This window comes from Pongo abelii, chromosome 13 (assembly GCF_028885655.2).
Source record: "Pongo abelii isolate AG06213 chromosome 13, NHGRI_mPonAbe1-v2.0_pri, whole genome shotgun sequence".
NCBI classification, from domain to species: domain Eukaryota; kingdom Metazoa; phylum Chordata; class Mammalia; order Primates; family Hominidae; genus Pongo; species Pongo abelii.
In genome coordinates, this window is record NC_071998.2 from 34,239,421 (window position 1) to 34,256,312 (window position 16,892).

The 16,892-nt window shown below is 39.1% G+C and overlaps 1 protein-coding gene and 1 long non-coding RNA gene across 18 annotated transcripts in view; one reads left to right on the forward strand and one right to left on the reverse strand.

The window, feature by feature from the left end:
• Positions 1–16,892, forward strand: part of ELAVL2 (ELAV like RNA binding protein 2) — a 160,170-nt gene that overhangs the window by 11,972 nt on the left and 131,306 nt on the right. For 9 of the 16 annotated variants that reach the window (XM_054519554.2, XM_054519555.2, XM_063713930.1 and 6 more), the window contains exon 1: positions 9,367–13,004. The exons of 5 other annotated variants lie outside the window; for them this stretch is intronic. The gene's annotated coding sequence lies outside the window, so the exon portion shown is untranslated. Of the gene's footprint in view, positions 1–9,366; positions 13,005–14,195; positions 16,041–16,892 lie in introns of those variants that run through there. 2 more of the 16 variants (XM_054519560.2, XM_024251825.3) reach the window with 1 other exon arrangement.
• Positions 2,440–14,496, reverse strand: LOC129047824 (uncharacterized). Of its 2 annotated transcripts, none has more exons than XR_008509597.2 (5): positions 14,370–14,496; positions 12,291–13,067; positions 10,699–10,817; positions 8,560–9,157; positions 2,440–7,410 (listed from the first exon to the last, which is right to left on the reverse strand). It is a non-coding gene; the product is annotated as an uncharacterized LOC129047824 (long non-coding RNA). The 2 variants fall into 2 exon arrangements; XR_008509598.2 differs by lacking the exon at positions 14,370–14,496 and adding an exon at positions 13,712–13,900.

Below are 16,892 nucleotides of genomic sequence, written 5' to 3' on the forward strand. Positions count from 1 at the left end.
ATAATTATTTACTGTGTTATGGTTTTCACTTACTTATATGCCATAGAAATATAAGCAAATCACTTTAAGGGTTTTGCTGGCTGGGAATGAAGGTTCATTTTATGAGATTCTTGAGCAATTTGAGAAAGGATTTAATAGGGAAAAAGAAATGATTAATTCATTGAAAAGAAGAACATTCCTTGGCCATAATACAGATAGTCAGTAAGTGAAGGAAACACTTTATGTTATTCTATATAATTAATATTAGGCAATTTTAATTGGACAGGATAGTTATACCTGATATTGTTGTCTAAGAAAATGGTGGAGCAATTTCTGAGATTTTTGTCATATCTATTTTTCATGTGTATTAAATCTCAATTTGTTTTTATAAGTGAATATTATTTTGTTTATAAACTGTAAAGCTCAAGGGGTATTATTCTGACCTCTCTCTTTATCTAAGTTGTCTTTTAAGAGGTCACTGGTCCTTACCATCCAGCATCTAGCACCTTTACCCACCTGGTGGCTATAGGCCCTCAAGCTTGAGCTGTAGAGTTTTTTCTTTCTGAAACAATAAACTATCTGTTTTTCTGACTTATGAAAAAGAATGCATGCTCAAAATTTTTACAAACCCAATAATGCAGAAAATGTAAAAAAAAAAAAAAGTAACTATAAATCCAACTCCCATTACCTCAAAATAGCCATTGTTTAATGTTCTAGTAAACATCCTTTATGTGATGTTTAATATGCTTAATAATATTTCATAAATATCTTCACATTTCATTAAATAATAAACACTACCTTTCTAATGGCTTTATAACTGTTTACTACATGTTTATGGAGTAGACTGCTTAAAATATGTAAAAGCTAAATAATTAAACTGCAAAACAATTTTACCCGCTGGTTAGAACAGCCAAGGACATCTTATATAAAATATTTCTCAAAATCCTATTATATTTGACCTGAATCTTTTTAAAGGAACAAATCATCCAACTATAAATTTTCTCTCTCTTCTATTTGTCAGCAGTAGAGAGCACAGCCAGGTATAAGAGTATGATTATTTCTGAAATGAAAAGTAGAGCTTTATCCGTTTATGTTCATCGTAATATCTGTTTTCTGGAGGCTTTTGTTCTCTTGCAAGTGTTATGTCATCTGTAATTTCTGTTGTATTTCTTTAAAATTACAAAATTGTACATCTGGAAGTACCTTAAAGGTAGTCTAATAAATAGTGGCTAAGGACTTGGGCTCTAGAAACAGCCTATTTAGGGCGAAATCCCAGCTCTTTTGATTTCTAGCTGTGTTATCTTGGGCAAATTACTTAACTTCCTCAGTTTCCTTATCTGTAAAATGATGAGATTCTTGTGAGGGTTAACTGATTTAATGCATGTAGAGGATTAGAATGCCACCTAGCATACACTATTATTACTAATCTAGTCTTCTCCTGGGAATCATGAAGTTTAGTCAGAGTGACTTTCTGAAGAGAATCAGCTAGTTAGCGGGATAAATAATACTAGGACTCATGCCTCCTTTCTCTACATCTGGAGATATTTGCTTAGTGCCACAGTGCGTACTTTCCCAGCAGTGTTTTTAAAGCCCTCCCTTAGGCACAAAGGTATCTTAGAGGCATCCAGGGCTACGCAGAGCAGCAGCCTGACAGGCTCTTGTCCCTGGTTTCTCTCCCTCACAGCTTCCGTGGGCTCATTGGCTCAGAAACATTATATGCTGAGAGCCCTATCTCTTTCCCAGTGCTGGTGGAAATATTTTGGCCATCAAAACACTTTCATTACTGTCAGTGTCATGAACTCTTCTATACCTGTCAGTCTTTTCCTCATATATATTATAGTCTGACCCTGCCTCCTCTTGCAAGGAGTCTTGAATTTTCGACGAAAGCTTCTTAACCCTGCTTATGTGTTGGTTCTAATTCCTCTACCTTTGGGTATCCTTCTATTTGACATTTTCTAAAATTCACAGTTGTCAATAGGTGTATCCTGTTTCTAATAGTTGTATATCTGTACTTCCCTCTACTGGCTTTCAAAGCCAGCATAATGTGACACCACAATACCCAACCAACCTGATTTCCTATGCTTTGTAGCCCACTTCCTCTATTATAGACAGGCTGGTATACTCCAACAAATTCCTGTAATTTTCACTCTCAACCTCTTTTTATTTGCTCTAAACCACACACACACACACACACACACACACACACACGCATGCAAACACACCCAATTGAGATTTATATAAAGATCTTTTAAAACCGAGGACTGAACACTGTAATATATATGAATATTTTCCTCTTTTATACAAACCTTACAAAGAGGCTCAAACTTTCATGTATCCTTTTGATATGACTAATACGGAGACACATGTATCTTTTCATATTCATTTTATATCTAGAAATATTAGTATTCTAGAACACATCAGTACTCTGTAAGTTAAATAATAAGCACTCACATAAAAGAAGGTTTTTTATTGTTTGCACAAGGAATCTAGAAATATCATCTAGAGGAAAAAATTCACAGTAAATTGTGTGAAAATAATTCAAGGAAATGTCTATTTGTTACTCATACAGCTTAAAGAGTCTGTAACACCATTCATTTATGTGACATCTTCCAACTCATGTTTACAAAAACTGACATTTCAAGCAACCATATTCTCTAATTTCTCATACTAGAATGACAATGACCAAAGGTATAAAATATTATTTCTATTACAACGGTATCTTCAGCCTTAAAATGCACATACATAATGCTCCATCAGAGAAATGGATTTTTTATTTAATCACATCAACATGAAGAGTTAAGAGGGGTTAGTGTGAAATGGCAATAAACAGCAGCACTGGCTGTTCTGTGTTTATGCATATGTGTTTCTTCTTGGTGCTAATTACACTTGCTCGTAGAAGTCTGGCAGTCAGATGACTGGGCTTGACCTTGCGTGGGTCAATTTTATCAAATTATATGATACATTTAAGATGCACACAGATGCCTATTGAAGCTTAAAATAAAAACATTAAGTCTGTTTTCTATTGTTACCTACAATGAATTTAGATCTCTAAAAGTTTAAGGTTCATTCTTTTATCAGGCTGCAAAATGTTGTTTCCTTCCATTTCACTTACTCACTCAAAGTCCACAGCTATAGCTCCATCTATATCAATTCATAGCAATGTAAGCCCAGGAGGGAACTGCAAAACTATAAACCATAAGCAAGTTTTAGTATTCTTCTGATATTTTATGTTTTATAATGTCAAGTAGACATTAGTTATACATTTTGTTTTATTCAAAACATTACATTGTAAAAAGCCCTTTATATAGTCTACCTCTATATACCTTTAGATATTTATTTTGATAGATTTTTCAAGCACAATCTAAATAGAAAACTAGAGCAGAAAACACTGTTAGCCTATGTAAATGGAATAAAGATAATAGCCTATAAAAATATATGTGGAGATGGAAGAATGAGCCTAGGGAGAGGTGAGTGATAAGTAGATTGGAACTGGTTCCTTTCAAGGCCATAAATGAGTAATAACCTTTAAAATCTTCCCTTAGAAATTAACACAGAATGGTAAATAAGAATAATGTATGCATATATAAAATTGAATAATAAAAGTGTCTCAACATAAAATCAAAATACTTTAATTTGATTAGACTGTGATGGTATATATTTGACTCAACTTGATTTCATCAAGTGATTAACTGAATTATAAGCTATACTTAATGCCAAACACTAATGTTTGAGCCTAACTAAAGTAACAATAGCCATAATTAATGCCAGAGAGAGTAACAGATTGCAGAAAGACTGACATCCGGGAAAACTATCTCTATTAACCTTAGAAATGTTACCTAAATTCCTAATGCCTCTGTTATGCCCCCTGAAAATGAGAAATAATTTATGTCCTTCTATACCTCCTGGGATTACAATGATAAATATGTAAAAGTACACTGAGCTTTTTGTGATAAAAGGTACTATAAAAATCTAAGGTGTTTTTATATTTTATCAGTCAAATGGGATCTCAGACTCAGTTCCATTTTGAAGACCCACAACTTTTTATGGGTGAATCATGAAATTGTATTGGGAAATATATTGAAGTCACATAACAGGGCAGATAGATGATTTTATGCCTTTTGGCGCCTTTTAAACTTGGTTGCAATTAGAAATGTGAGAGAATATTTATCATGAAATATATCAATTGGGACATTAATGAGAGCTAATGAAAATATTTAAGAGACAGTATGCAAAGGCAGGAATTCTAATTCTGGCTCCATCAAATAAATGTGATAAGTTACCATTTTTGTTCTCATAATTGTAGTTACCATATATCGGCTGCTTCCTCCATGTCAGGAAGTTTTGAGTATTTTATACTTATGATTACATCTAACCTCACAGTGATTCTAAATTAGGCATTATTATTACGATTTTATAGATTAGAAAATCAAGGTTTAGAAGCAATAAAGTAACTTGTCCAAGGACCCGTGAAATCAGGTTCAAATCCACGTGTCTGAAGTCAAAACCCAAGCCGTTAACAATTTGCAAAACTGTAGCTCCTAGAGGGATAATATCCCTTCTATGATATTCCTATATAAAGGAGTAATTTTTTGACAAGTTATATTATTTTAAAAAGTGATATTGTACAAAAATTTATAAGGATAAATAATAACAACATAAACCAGACACATTGTGAATATGTATTATAAAACATATTAACTGAGTTATTTAAACCTCTCAAGTTTTCCATTTACTATCATTTCCTAAAATATAATCTGATTTCCTTCAAGCATTTATTGTCTCTAATCTAATTTTCTTATTCTGGCACATGCTAGGTACTCAAAGGATGCTGAACCAAATTGAAATGGGCCTTTTGTCAAAGATTAGGAAAAATATTTAGAAATAGGAAGTGATTATGAATCGCTCATTTGACTCTTAGCTGATGATAAATGTTATATCTGGAAGGACATAATTAGTTATGTGTGGTATTTTTGGTAATAGATTATAATCAGTCATTAAACAAAAACATGAAGACTTTTGGATATTTCAAAAGCTTCCAACATTTTTGCCTTAATACATCATAGGAAGATTGTTTGCTTTAAAAATATAATATGCCATTTCTCACAGAGGGGGATTAATAATTGAAAATCATTTAAAAAACTAACTTTACATTTTTGGTTATTTTTTATTTTTCATCATTTATAATGAATTGCTATGCCTTTAGAAATCATATGTAGCATTCATTTTGTGACAAAAATTTATATAAAAACAAGATTATTTTTATACTAATTTTATGCTAAAAGATTTTATGTTCATAATGAAAATGTCCCTTCTTAAAATTATCTTAGTTTTGAAATGCTATAATTTAAATTTATAAAATATCTTTTTTCACATGTCAAACTTGGTGACAGTGTATCTTTTCATCTGTATGCAAATTCACATCTTAAAAAAGTCTTATCTGTATTAAAGAATAGTTGAAGCTGTCCATTGTGTGCATATTTTCAATTTAAGAAAATAATAAAAATCATAGCTTAAGGGGCTTATTAAAGCTGGTAATTCAAACTTGTTTTCTAACAAGCAGAAAAATATCTTGTTATCGGATTATTGGAGATAATATAATACTGCCCAAAATGCTGGAATTCATTAAAATAATATTTCTTAATATACATATATAGTAGCCATTATTTAAACCAATATAACTTTATGGAAAATGATGGTATGGAAAGGAAAAGTTAGCTTACATAAACATAAATTTCTCTCTCATTAAAGGATACACAAAGCACTAATTCATCCATACACTTAAATTTAAAAGAATAAAAAAACCCCAAACACCTCTTTTTTGTTAGATATGAAGGATTTTTGCATATAACAATTCAACAGAAATGTCTTTGAGATTTCATGACCTATATTTATTTGCTTACTATCCTATGAATAATCAAATAACAATTTCAAAGTTTATAATTGTTTTTAATTCAAGTAGTTTAATAGTTGCTAAAATTTATGATAGCATGTTAAAATTTTTCTCACTTTTTCCAACAAGTTCATTTTTTATTTTTCCTTATCCTAACTGATATAAGCCTTTATATTGTCAGTTAAATGCATTCTGAGATTGATCACATTTTTGAAGTTAAACAAAATAAAAATTGATTCATTTTCTAAAGCTGTATTAACTATGTGTTGTCGGCTGAAGGTAACTTTTTATAAATGTTTCTAAGACTTAAAATGTAAATGCCCTTGTGGAAAATGCCATGTATCTTCTCATACTTGCTATCCACCTCATAAATGGACACCAACGAACTTGCAATTCACTTAAGACCCAAAGAACAAGGTACAACACTAAGACATTAGTGAATCAAGATGACAGTGTCACTGGCTATATGCTGGTCATTACACATATTAAATATTTGTGAAAAAAATCTATTTAAATAATGCTTAAAATTTCAAACCTCATATCCAAAAGAGCAGACAGAAAAATGCAGATATAAAGTGTGCGGTAAGGATCAGGTATGTGTTAGAGTACATACCTGGGATTTTTTTTGTTTCCTGTATTATCCTATAGTAATTACCTGGGTAAAGGGAGGAGGGAGTTGAAAAATAACTGTTATTCCTGTAAGTAGCTAAGCAGATCCTTTCTTGTAGATGACAACTTCTTAGGCTATTGTAAAAATCATTCTGGAATCTCTCCCGTGGCCCTATCACTTCAACCAAAAGGCCAGGTTAATTTCAATTTATGGTAACTCCTCTGTATCCGGTTGATCTGCTTTTCTTACAATGAAAGGAAAACTTTAGAGTCCATTTGATATCCACTTCCTCTCACCCCTGCTCAGATAAAGACGGAATTCCCTTTTATACCAGATTGGTTTAAATTGTCCCTTGATCTCTTAGCACACCAAACTTTACACAACTCCATACTGTACTTTTCAAATTGTTCATTCATAGTAGCTATGATTAGGAATCATGGCCAGATGCTGTGTCCCTTTTCCACTTCTCCTCACAGCTTCCCTTCCCCAAATAATTTTTAAGCCCCGTGGGCTTTTTCTTCTCTCTCACTGCTCCCTCCCACTACATTTTTTTTTTTTTAAACAATATTCCATTCCAGGCGCCCCCTCTGCCTGCCGAAAGCATTTTTAATGACAGTTTACTTTAGCGGTCTATCAGCAGACTGCTGCCTCTGCCACCTGAATTTCAATTTCTTAATTTACAGCCCAGATAAAACAGAATGGAGCAGGATCTGGGCTTCTCTCTACATTGGGTTGGCCTTATCAAGCGTGAAGTTTGGCGCATTGCAAACCTATTCAAGTGATTATCTGTTGAGGACCTCTCGAGCCATCTCCATCTCTGCAGCGGGCTGATAAGACAGCTGTTTCTCTAGCCGCTGTGTCTCCCCGGGCCTCAGTCTTCTTCTGATACAAACTCCGCCTTTGTCACCGTGGCCCGGTGCCGGCACTTGCTCTGTGGGACAAGGGTTTGATCTGAGCACACGTGGGGGTAAAAGTGTGAGCGCGTGTGAGAGCCGAGGAGGGGGGAAGGAGGAGGGGGAGGGCCAGGAGAGTGAAAGGGGGAGGAGGGAAAGAGTTAGAGACCGGAGGGAGGTGGGGGGCAGGGCGGCGTGCGGAGCGCCCTGGATGGCTCTGATTGACTGGTTGCTCAGCCCGGCTTTATTATTTCAAATTAGACGTGCATCGCACACAAGTGGAAACATAAATCTTCAATATAAGAAAGAGCCTCCGAGCATCGGAAGCAGAAAAACCGTTTCTTCTCAGGTCCCGGTAAAGGGGCCGGAGAAAAGACTGATTACTACCAGCTGAGACAGATGGTTTCCTTTAACTTTGGAAACTGCTATTTTTAATTGCTTGTATTAATTTTGCATGAGATGTATCGGCTCCAGGGGGAAGCTTAAAGAAGGCTGTTAGTATCCCTGAAAGAAACGGACATAAGGCTCTGATTTGCCCTTTTTCACCTCCGGGTTTTTTGGTTTTTTTTCCTTCACCCTCGCCTAGTCGCCTATATTTTCCCTTTGTATGCTCAGGAAAGACGTGAGTTTATCTTCCTAAAAGTTACTATTGAGTAAAAGAGGGGAAGGAAATCTGGGGACATTTGTGGGAGCGTCTACATAAAATAGTCGTCGATCTGAGGCTGCAAATATATTTTCCTAGACACTCTGGGACATGTGCAACAGATCTTAGTCTGAATATCTGCAGGCAAATCATCTAAAGGAGAATGAACCTCATACATTGGTCCGGAAAAAAAAAAAAAAAAAAGGTGTGTGTGTGTAAGTGGGGGGCTGAGAAGGGAGAACTAACCTAGGCTGGTCTCAAAGATTTACCGCGACACTAGTTACATTTTTTAAAAGAACATTTAAATGAACAATTCATGTGTCTTTAAGTGTAAACAGCAACCTCAGGATTCGGGGGGAATATTCCTTGAGTGTGCTCTCTTACTTTACAGTCTTTCCCCCTTGAACAGGAGTTTAAAGACACAATGTAAAGAGAAAGTAAAGGATGTTTGAGATCCCGCTCACTGCCGCCCCTGGCACTGTCCCTAACGAAAGTGTTTGCAATGTAAAGAATCTTTCGCAAAATAGTCTTGGGAGTCACTCACCTTCGAGTAGGCTTTACCCCTTTGCTAGGGGGTGGAGGGAGCAGGGAGAAGAACGGGGGGAGGGAGCAAGGGTGAGCAGTTAGGCATTTTTGCTGCAATTCCAGCTGGGAAATTCGAGGATTAAAAACTCTGGAACAGGTTTACCAGACTTTTCGAAGACTACCTGGATTTGCATTTACTTTGCATGAACACTCTGAAGAAAGGCGAGCTCACGCCGGCAAGGGAGTGTATGTAAAACAGGACAGTGGAAGGTGCACAGCGAGTTCGGGGCTCTAACTCTCCTGACAGTTTGTCACGATGGCTGAGTCCTAAGAAATGCCAGTCTAATTCAAAATAAATGAGTTTCTGTGGAGTAGGACAGTCTTTTCCGCAAAGTCCCGTGGAATAAAACATTCCCAAGACGCGCAGTTTCCGTGTCTCACAGAAAGGGACAGAAAACACCGTGTCAAGCTTTGCAAATCTTAATTTGAGGGCTGCTCGTCTCTGTCCATGGTGCTAATTCCTGCCTCTTTCTCTTGCGTGGTTGCCACGGTATAAATTCACACTGGTGTCAATTTTCACAACTTTCCCCCCTTTCGGTGAAAGGCAAGTCCACATACTATTTTAAGAAGAATAAATAAAAGAGTAATCAGCAAGATATATGATATCTGTATTTCTCATGCAGACATTAAACTATCATATTTCCAATAGTATGAACCACAACCCCCTACTCCACCAAACTAACACGTAATATTTTTATTCATCTAAGAAGGTTTACTGTTGGAAATTATTGCCTTAAGCCAAACATTGTAAACTAATTTTAATAGTTTAACTTCTTTATTTACTTAAAAAACGTTACAAGTAGTTTACAGCAACTTTTATTATAAAATGTAAAATCACTCCTTCCCTTGCCCCCAAGACCTGTAGTGTAAAGGAGTTATTTATCCTAAAAGACATTTTCCACAACAGTTTTGCATATTCTTGAGAATAAATGTTCTCTTATATAGAAACTTCAGTAAAATAATCAATTACATTCATTACTTTTTCGGTTTTGAGAACTATTCTTTTGCAACTTTATCCACCTCACACTTTTGCTGCAAGTTCGCAGTCATTCTCTTCATCTCTCTCTTTTCTGCTGCAATTCAAAATAATGTCAGGAACTTGGAAGATATGTCAGAGTTCATATAACTTAATCATATTCAAATGTCTTTTAAATACTTTCTAATGCAAATTCAGATGTTGTGGATAATTCTTTTACCAAACTGTGAGTGAAAAGGGGTTGATTGCATTTTTTGCTTATTCTTAAGTGAGATGTTTGCACATAGCCTTTATTAATTAATCATAGGATGGTATGTAGTTGTTAATGTTTCAAGCTATGAGACATGAATTTCAAAGTGAAATCTACATCCAGATATCACTTGTTTTAAAGAGGCTATAATCAATATTTTTTATTTTTAAAAGTTGAAAAAGTACATGTTGCTTATAATACGTCTATCCATTTAAAAGTTTTAAAATGTAAAAACATCTGTTTTAATGAGGAAGTAAAATAGTATTTTAAGATACTTTCACTTTTTAAATAATTTAAGTCCATTTTGCCTACATAAAAAGACAACATGTTAGGGATGACAATATTTTGAATAATATTTTTTCACTCTGCCCAAGCTGAAAAAAACCATAAATACTGAATCTACAGAATTTAGCATTTTTCATTTGAATGAACAAGTTTACTATTTTCCATGTAATTTATTTACCTAATACACATGCTAGATTTTTATTACTCCATATCACTCCCAGCTTTTCACACCTGTCCCTATCATTTTGGGTTACCTACAGATAGATATCACAGTTATCTACAAATCTTTTTTGTGGATATAAACATGCACCAAAAAAAAAAGTATTAGTTTCCACCTAGTTAGAAGGCACTTATATAATTATAATGGTAAAGATTTACTTCAATGTACTGAAATTATATGGGCATATGCAACTAATTCAATATTAACCTAAGAGCATGGTAACAAGGAGGAAAGACAATTCACTTCATAGGTAAGTCTGATGAAATCAAACAGTATTATACTTTCCCCAAATTGTATTCATTTAAAGGTTATTTCTCTGTATGGAGCTGGGGACAAGGGGAGGAGTTGAAGGAAGATGACTACAAACCCAATCTTCTGTTATTCATACATCTAGTCTAGATGGGGTGGAGTCTTTCTGTCTTTTCTCCCTTGACTCCATTTCTTCAAAGTGCTTTTCTTTCTTCTTGCTATGAGTTTCACCCAGATCTAGAGAATAGTTTTAAGTTGAAATTAAGACTCCAGAGGTTGTTATATAAAAAGTGGGGGTAGAGGTTAAGGCGTGATTTTATAAACACTAATTATAAGATAACATAGATTCAGGCCTTCTTTCTCAACCCCCAGTTATTGTCATGCAAAGTAATAGAACTCGTATATTGTTATACAGGCTACATGGGAGATAAACAGGTCTGTTTTTCACCATTAATCATTTATCAACACTCAAGGACACTCTCAAAGAACACTGATTTACTGTATTCCTCACTTCCAAGTCATTTTGCTTTGGGATCATCTGTCCCATTCCCCTCCATGACACCCTACCCTTTTGCAATCTCTAACTCTTACCTGTCTCTTCTTTTTCCGGCATTCTCAAAGATAGCGACTAGTTGTGAATATGTAAAGGAATCCCTTTCAAAAAGGCATGTGCCTCTGGTTAAGATACATTACATTGTGTAAGAATGGTAAAAACTGTCTAGGAAGTTGGTGCTATCTTTCAAGATTGAAAAGAGAAATTCTGGCTGGAAAAGAACGTAGGTCAAATGAATATTGTGTCTACTTATACATCCAGACGATCCTGAGGACCTCACTTTCACTTAGAGGAAGAAACAATTATCATGCATAAAACTGTATTTTGGTCTCCTGAATGCTGTTAAAATATGGGGTTGTAATAAAGTAGTCTTCCTCTGTGAAGCAGAAACATTGATAGCACTTGGTCTTCTGGTTAAACTTAAATCCTCACAGAAAGAGCCCTGATAAAGGTTCAACTATCTTTGCTGTCAGCAATACATGTGTGGTCCAAGGACTGTACCTGTCTGCAAATGCAGAGGAGTGGCTTGTTCCAGTTTTATATACAGCTGCTCTTTTTGAGAGCCATTAGACACCTCGAAGTGAAGGACCTTAGCTCTACTCAATACCTCTTTTTCTGGATAGGATATTTATCCTACACTTTTCTATTCTAACATGAAGTGAAAGCCAATTCAAACCGTGCAGCTTTATTTGAGAGCATTTCTGACTTTATCTTTATCTTAAAAAGATGCTTTAAAAAGGGGTTCGTGGGGACACATAAATCTGAAATATGCGTATATTGAAATAAAGACATACAATTACCTAACATCTAATACAAAACACAATACTGAACACAAATCGAAAAAAGGCATGCGGGCAAATAATGGATGTACATTCATCCCTTTCACTCGGATCAAAGAGAGGGAGCTCTCAATGACTCATACATACCGGACAGAGAGTTAAATGTTATAAAGAAATATGCCATAGATGCAGCAGTGATGGCAAAGGAAATGAATCTTTCTGAAGCAGAAAGATTTAAGAGGAAAGGAGATCGTGCCATATCGCAAACTCTGATAGTACAGTTCCAACCCTCCCACGTTGCTCTCTCCACATTTCTTTTTGCTTCTTGCATTTCCCTTCGCCGCCAGTGTTAAGAGTGTACCTCCCCGCACAACTTACCTTGAAACGGGACTCCATTGAGCTCTCGAGAGTGACACAAGCCCATAGCCAATCGTCTCACGCGGCACCGCCTGGGCGGACTCAATGGAAGCGTCTGGACCAATCAGGATCCTGGGGCGATGAGCAAGTTACGTTGTGGCGCGATTCGGCGTATACTTCCGCGCGTGCTGCCCGGGATAGGAGCCTGGCAGAGCAGCTGCACACACGGCAGTGCGGAGGCAGAGAAGGGGTTGGTGATACGGTGCTATAAATCTGTGGTCCAGTCCACCTCCCTTTTAAGACGTCCTCCCCCCTATTTCTGTTCTCAGTTAGAGATGCAGCAGCTTACTCCTGTAGCGACCTACTAAAAAGCAACAAGGAGAAAGACATCGTCTTTTTGAAAAAACGTTCTTTCGTCTCTTTTCTTTGTTCCTTGGTTTGTTTTTCTTGCCCCTTTTTGTTTAGTTGAACGGCAATAGGAGGGTAGTCTCTCCGTCTTTTTAAACTCTTTTTTAAGTTTCCCCTCCCCTTTCATATTTTTTTTTTCGCCATTTCTTTTAGCATTGGACTTTGGGGTCGAAAGCGTTTCTTTTTATTTGCTTCTTTTAAGCCGAGCACAGTTTAGGTTTCGTGCTGTCTTAAGAGAACTATCCAGCAGCTTCTTGCTCATCCTTATTGGGAGAACTGCACCGTTACTTTAAAAACACACATACACAAAAACCTTAAGGGAGAAAGGTAAGTTTCGGTTTGGTTTCTTTAATCATTAGTTGCAGCGATGCGCTGGCAAACCCAGAAAACCTGTAAGTGAGCGGAATACAGAATATGAAGTTAATTGCACATGTTTGTCTCATTTCAAAGCTACTGTTCTGCTTTTTTAATTTTAAAGAGCTAGACTAAAAGACGGTGGACGCATGCTTAGCGTACTGAATATTCGTAAATGTCCATGGCAGAAACTTAAGTGGTAAATGTGGCCAGGGGGAGTAGGGGTACAATGGGAGGTTAGATGTGGAGTGAGCTTCAAGATTGAGATCGGAAGTTCATTTCGTGGGGAGAGAGGGATAACTTGGGTGTTGGGGATGCATGCCTCTACTTTCGCTCAGCAACCGAAGGACGGGAGAGGCTTTACAATCATTAAGGGGAATCAGAAGCCTGGACTGGCAGATTAGACTAGCGAAAACCACAGGCTTAATTGCATTAACCAGATAGCATGTGCTGGGGAGATGGGATTGCCAGATGGAATTTAGATGCTGCACCAGGCAGCGAGTTGTAGTTGACTGAAAAAAGTACATGCCGCCTGAGGGCTGGGGCTGGGGCTGGGCTAGGGTTGTTAGAAGCTGTCAGAACTCATCATTGTATGCGGGCTCTGATTCACGGACTCCAATTATCATAATTCAGTTTTAAAAGAAGATAGCCAATTTAGGGCTGAATTCTTAAGCCTGTACCGGATATGAGATTCCCTTTGTTCAGAAAAGCGTAAATAAGATCCTTGGAGCTGTGTCTATGAAGTGCCGGCTGCTTGGGAGCCTCGCTGTGCTGGGCGCTGGGAAGTGGATTCCAAGCCCTGTCCTTGGTCCTACGCGGCTGACTTCGCCTTCGGGAAAAGGGGGAACCCCTTTGCAGCCGCGAGGCTTCGCAGCCACCCCAGGAGCCAACTCGGCTACGTAGCCCTCACCCCCTCCTTACCGCCCCCCCTTCCTCGAATAGCTATTGTTAAATTGACGCCAGGAGAAAGATGGTTGGGGATGACAAGCTGGGCAGATAGGCACACGCTTCATTTTAACTTTTGTGATTTCTCAGGGTTTAGGAGAAATCATTTGGCTTTCTACTGCCAAAGAGAGGATCCAGGGTAGATGTGGGAAAGGGGGAGGATGTTCGCGGGGCGGGGAGGGCGGAAGGGGTGGTGGTGGTGGAACGAGCTGCTGGCTTTCCTAAGAGAAGTTTAAATTATTGGCACGAGGGGGGTGTGGGTGAGTGTGTGCGTGAGAGCGCTCATGTGGTGCTCGAGAGGCAGAGGATGGGGAAAAGCTACAAAGCCGGCTGGGGTTAACGTCTCGTTGCTCCTCACCCCACCCACTCTCCCGGCTGGGAAAGCCAGCGCACCGTCAGCCTCCCGGACTCGACTCTGCGAAGGGCGGTGGGGACTAGGGATGGCAAGGTGGCAGTGCCCACCACTGGAGCTCCGCGGCGGACGAGACCTCGCGTGGCCATTGTTGCTTAATTTATGCCCAGCACGTTGCTACGCACCCACCTATTTCACGTCTGTACAGAATTAATACGAGAGCTATACAACTGTGACAAATTGGAGGTTGGATACGTTCCCCGTTTCCCATTTTCAAGTACCAGTTAGCAAAACTGATGGCGAGACTGGGTATTTTCTCTCGTAATTACCAGCTGCAGGTCTGGTTTTATTATGGCGAGGGTGAGAGAAATAGCCAACCATTTAGTATTTACTCTTAACACTGCTGGACAGGGATGGAGGTCTCTGTACTTTCTCCCCGAAATGCACGGATTCTGTCCCTTCCTCCTCTCATGTACAAACACTCCAGTTGGTTAAGATTCTAAACCTTCAGCCGTTCTCCGCACCCCTATTTATTATACCCATCCTCTGGGGATGGGAGGGAGATTAATGTTTTATTTCCCAGGCCTACACTATTAACTGCAACCTATAAAACGTAGACCTAAAATGAAAATTTTTAGAAAGTACACAGCAGACAATAGTAACTAAAGAAATTATTTTCCAAATTGAAAATCAGTTTCTAAAGGTCAGAAAAAGGGTGTTCGTGTTTTGGGGAACAGAAGGGTAGGAAATGTGTTTGGGCCTTAAGACTTCCTTGTAAAATGGCTTCTTAAATGGGACATCTGAAAGATTTGTCAGAATATGAACAGATAAGTCCGCAAAAAAATATGTTGAGAGTTTCGAAGTTGTTATGGGGTTAAAATTTTATTTTTTAACTCTCGCCCTTACTTATTGCTGTCATTGCCTGAGAGTGTCTTACAGCAGGCACTTCTTCCCCTTTCCCTCTTTTAACCAAGTGCTTGGGCACCCCGCTTCATAAAGCTAACCTGTTCTGGAGCTCTTCACAAAAAACGCTACGGTTGTAGGCAGAAGTGGTTTGGAAGACTTGGGGAACTCTTTTGAGAGCTCTCCCATAATTTAGTCAGCGTCAGGAAGTAGGACGTAGGGCATTCTAAGAGTTTTAGGTTTGGATTGATAAATTAAGTAGGCCCATTTTCGCCTAACGTTTTGGAAATAGGCATTTTTAGCAATCCCCCGTGTCTGGGATGAGAATATTATAATTAACTATTTACTGAGAGGTCAAAGAGGCGCAGGCGCTTTGAGCAGTTTTCCCAGGAACCCACACAAAGTCAATTAAGGTCATTTAATTGCAAATCGGATTTCGGGTGACACAGAAATGGTGATATAGAATCAATTAGCTGTATCCGGTGTCCCCAGACTGGGTCCCACAAATTGAGGGATGGCCTGTCTCACTTTTGACCTTGGTTGAGCCCCCTACTTCACTATGCTGATTAGACTTCGCCTAAGAGGGCAAATTTGCCTCTCCCACCCCCGCCCTGGGTTAAACGAGTCCCCTCCCTTCCCCCCCACACCGCTCCGCCCGTCGCATGGGGGCGGGGAGCGCTGGACGCCCTTAGCGGACCTTGCTGCATCAAACCCGCATCATGCCCTTGAAGCTGTAACCTCGGTCACGTTCTTGCGGCGACTGGGTCGCCCACTGCTCTGTTCCTTTCTCTTACCTCCTCCAATTTCAGGTAGGTATGACAGGTGATTTTTTAAATGTAGTATTTTAGGAGAAGGGCTAAAACCGATGCCTTTGCAATGAAAAAAATCCCAACTACAGGTGCTCTCGTAATTAAGGGGCCCAGCAGGTGTAAAAACGTGCTCCAGCCGCGTGGCTCCGGGGTCGGTTTTGACTTCCAGCCGTGGGGCCGGGTCTGAGGACAGGCACAGGTTTTTCTGGGGAAAAGGGATTGAGCTTGGCGAGGGGGCGGGCCAAGGCAAGGCAGCGATGGGACGCCCCCTCGGTGAAGAGTTGGCCATTTCGGGTCTTGCGTGGGGGGGCGATAGAAGGATGCGGCTAGCGGCAAGCCTTTGCATAGTGGAGTGCAGGATTTCCTACTTTGCGATTGAAGCAGAGTATAGCACCCCGCACAGGTACTCTGGGCTTATTTAAACGTCAGGTTCTCTCTAGAGAGGCAGGGAGGGGGCAGCAGGGGCTAAGCCTTTATTTTCCGTCCAGGGACAGGACCCCTTGGCTGCGAAGTAGGGGGAAAAAGAGAATTTTTGAAAGAGACACACATATGTGTGTATACTTATATATATTTATAAATACATTTATGAACACATAAAGTAACCCCCACGTTAGCTGCTATGACTCCCCGTTAGCGCCCCGGGCCTCGGGATTTGCAAACTTGCACCTGGAATCGGCCTCCTCTGGGCGCTCAACGCTCTCCACCGAGTCCCGGGAAACCTTGTCGGGGAAGCCTGGTGAGACTCGGAAGCCCGGAGGGACGGAGCTGAGCTGCTGAAGCCCGGCGTCTCCCTGCAGGCACGGTCCCGCGGGGCGGTCGGGCAGGGCACGCGCCGGCGGCGGCCGCGGCGCC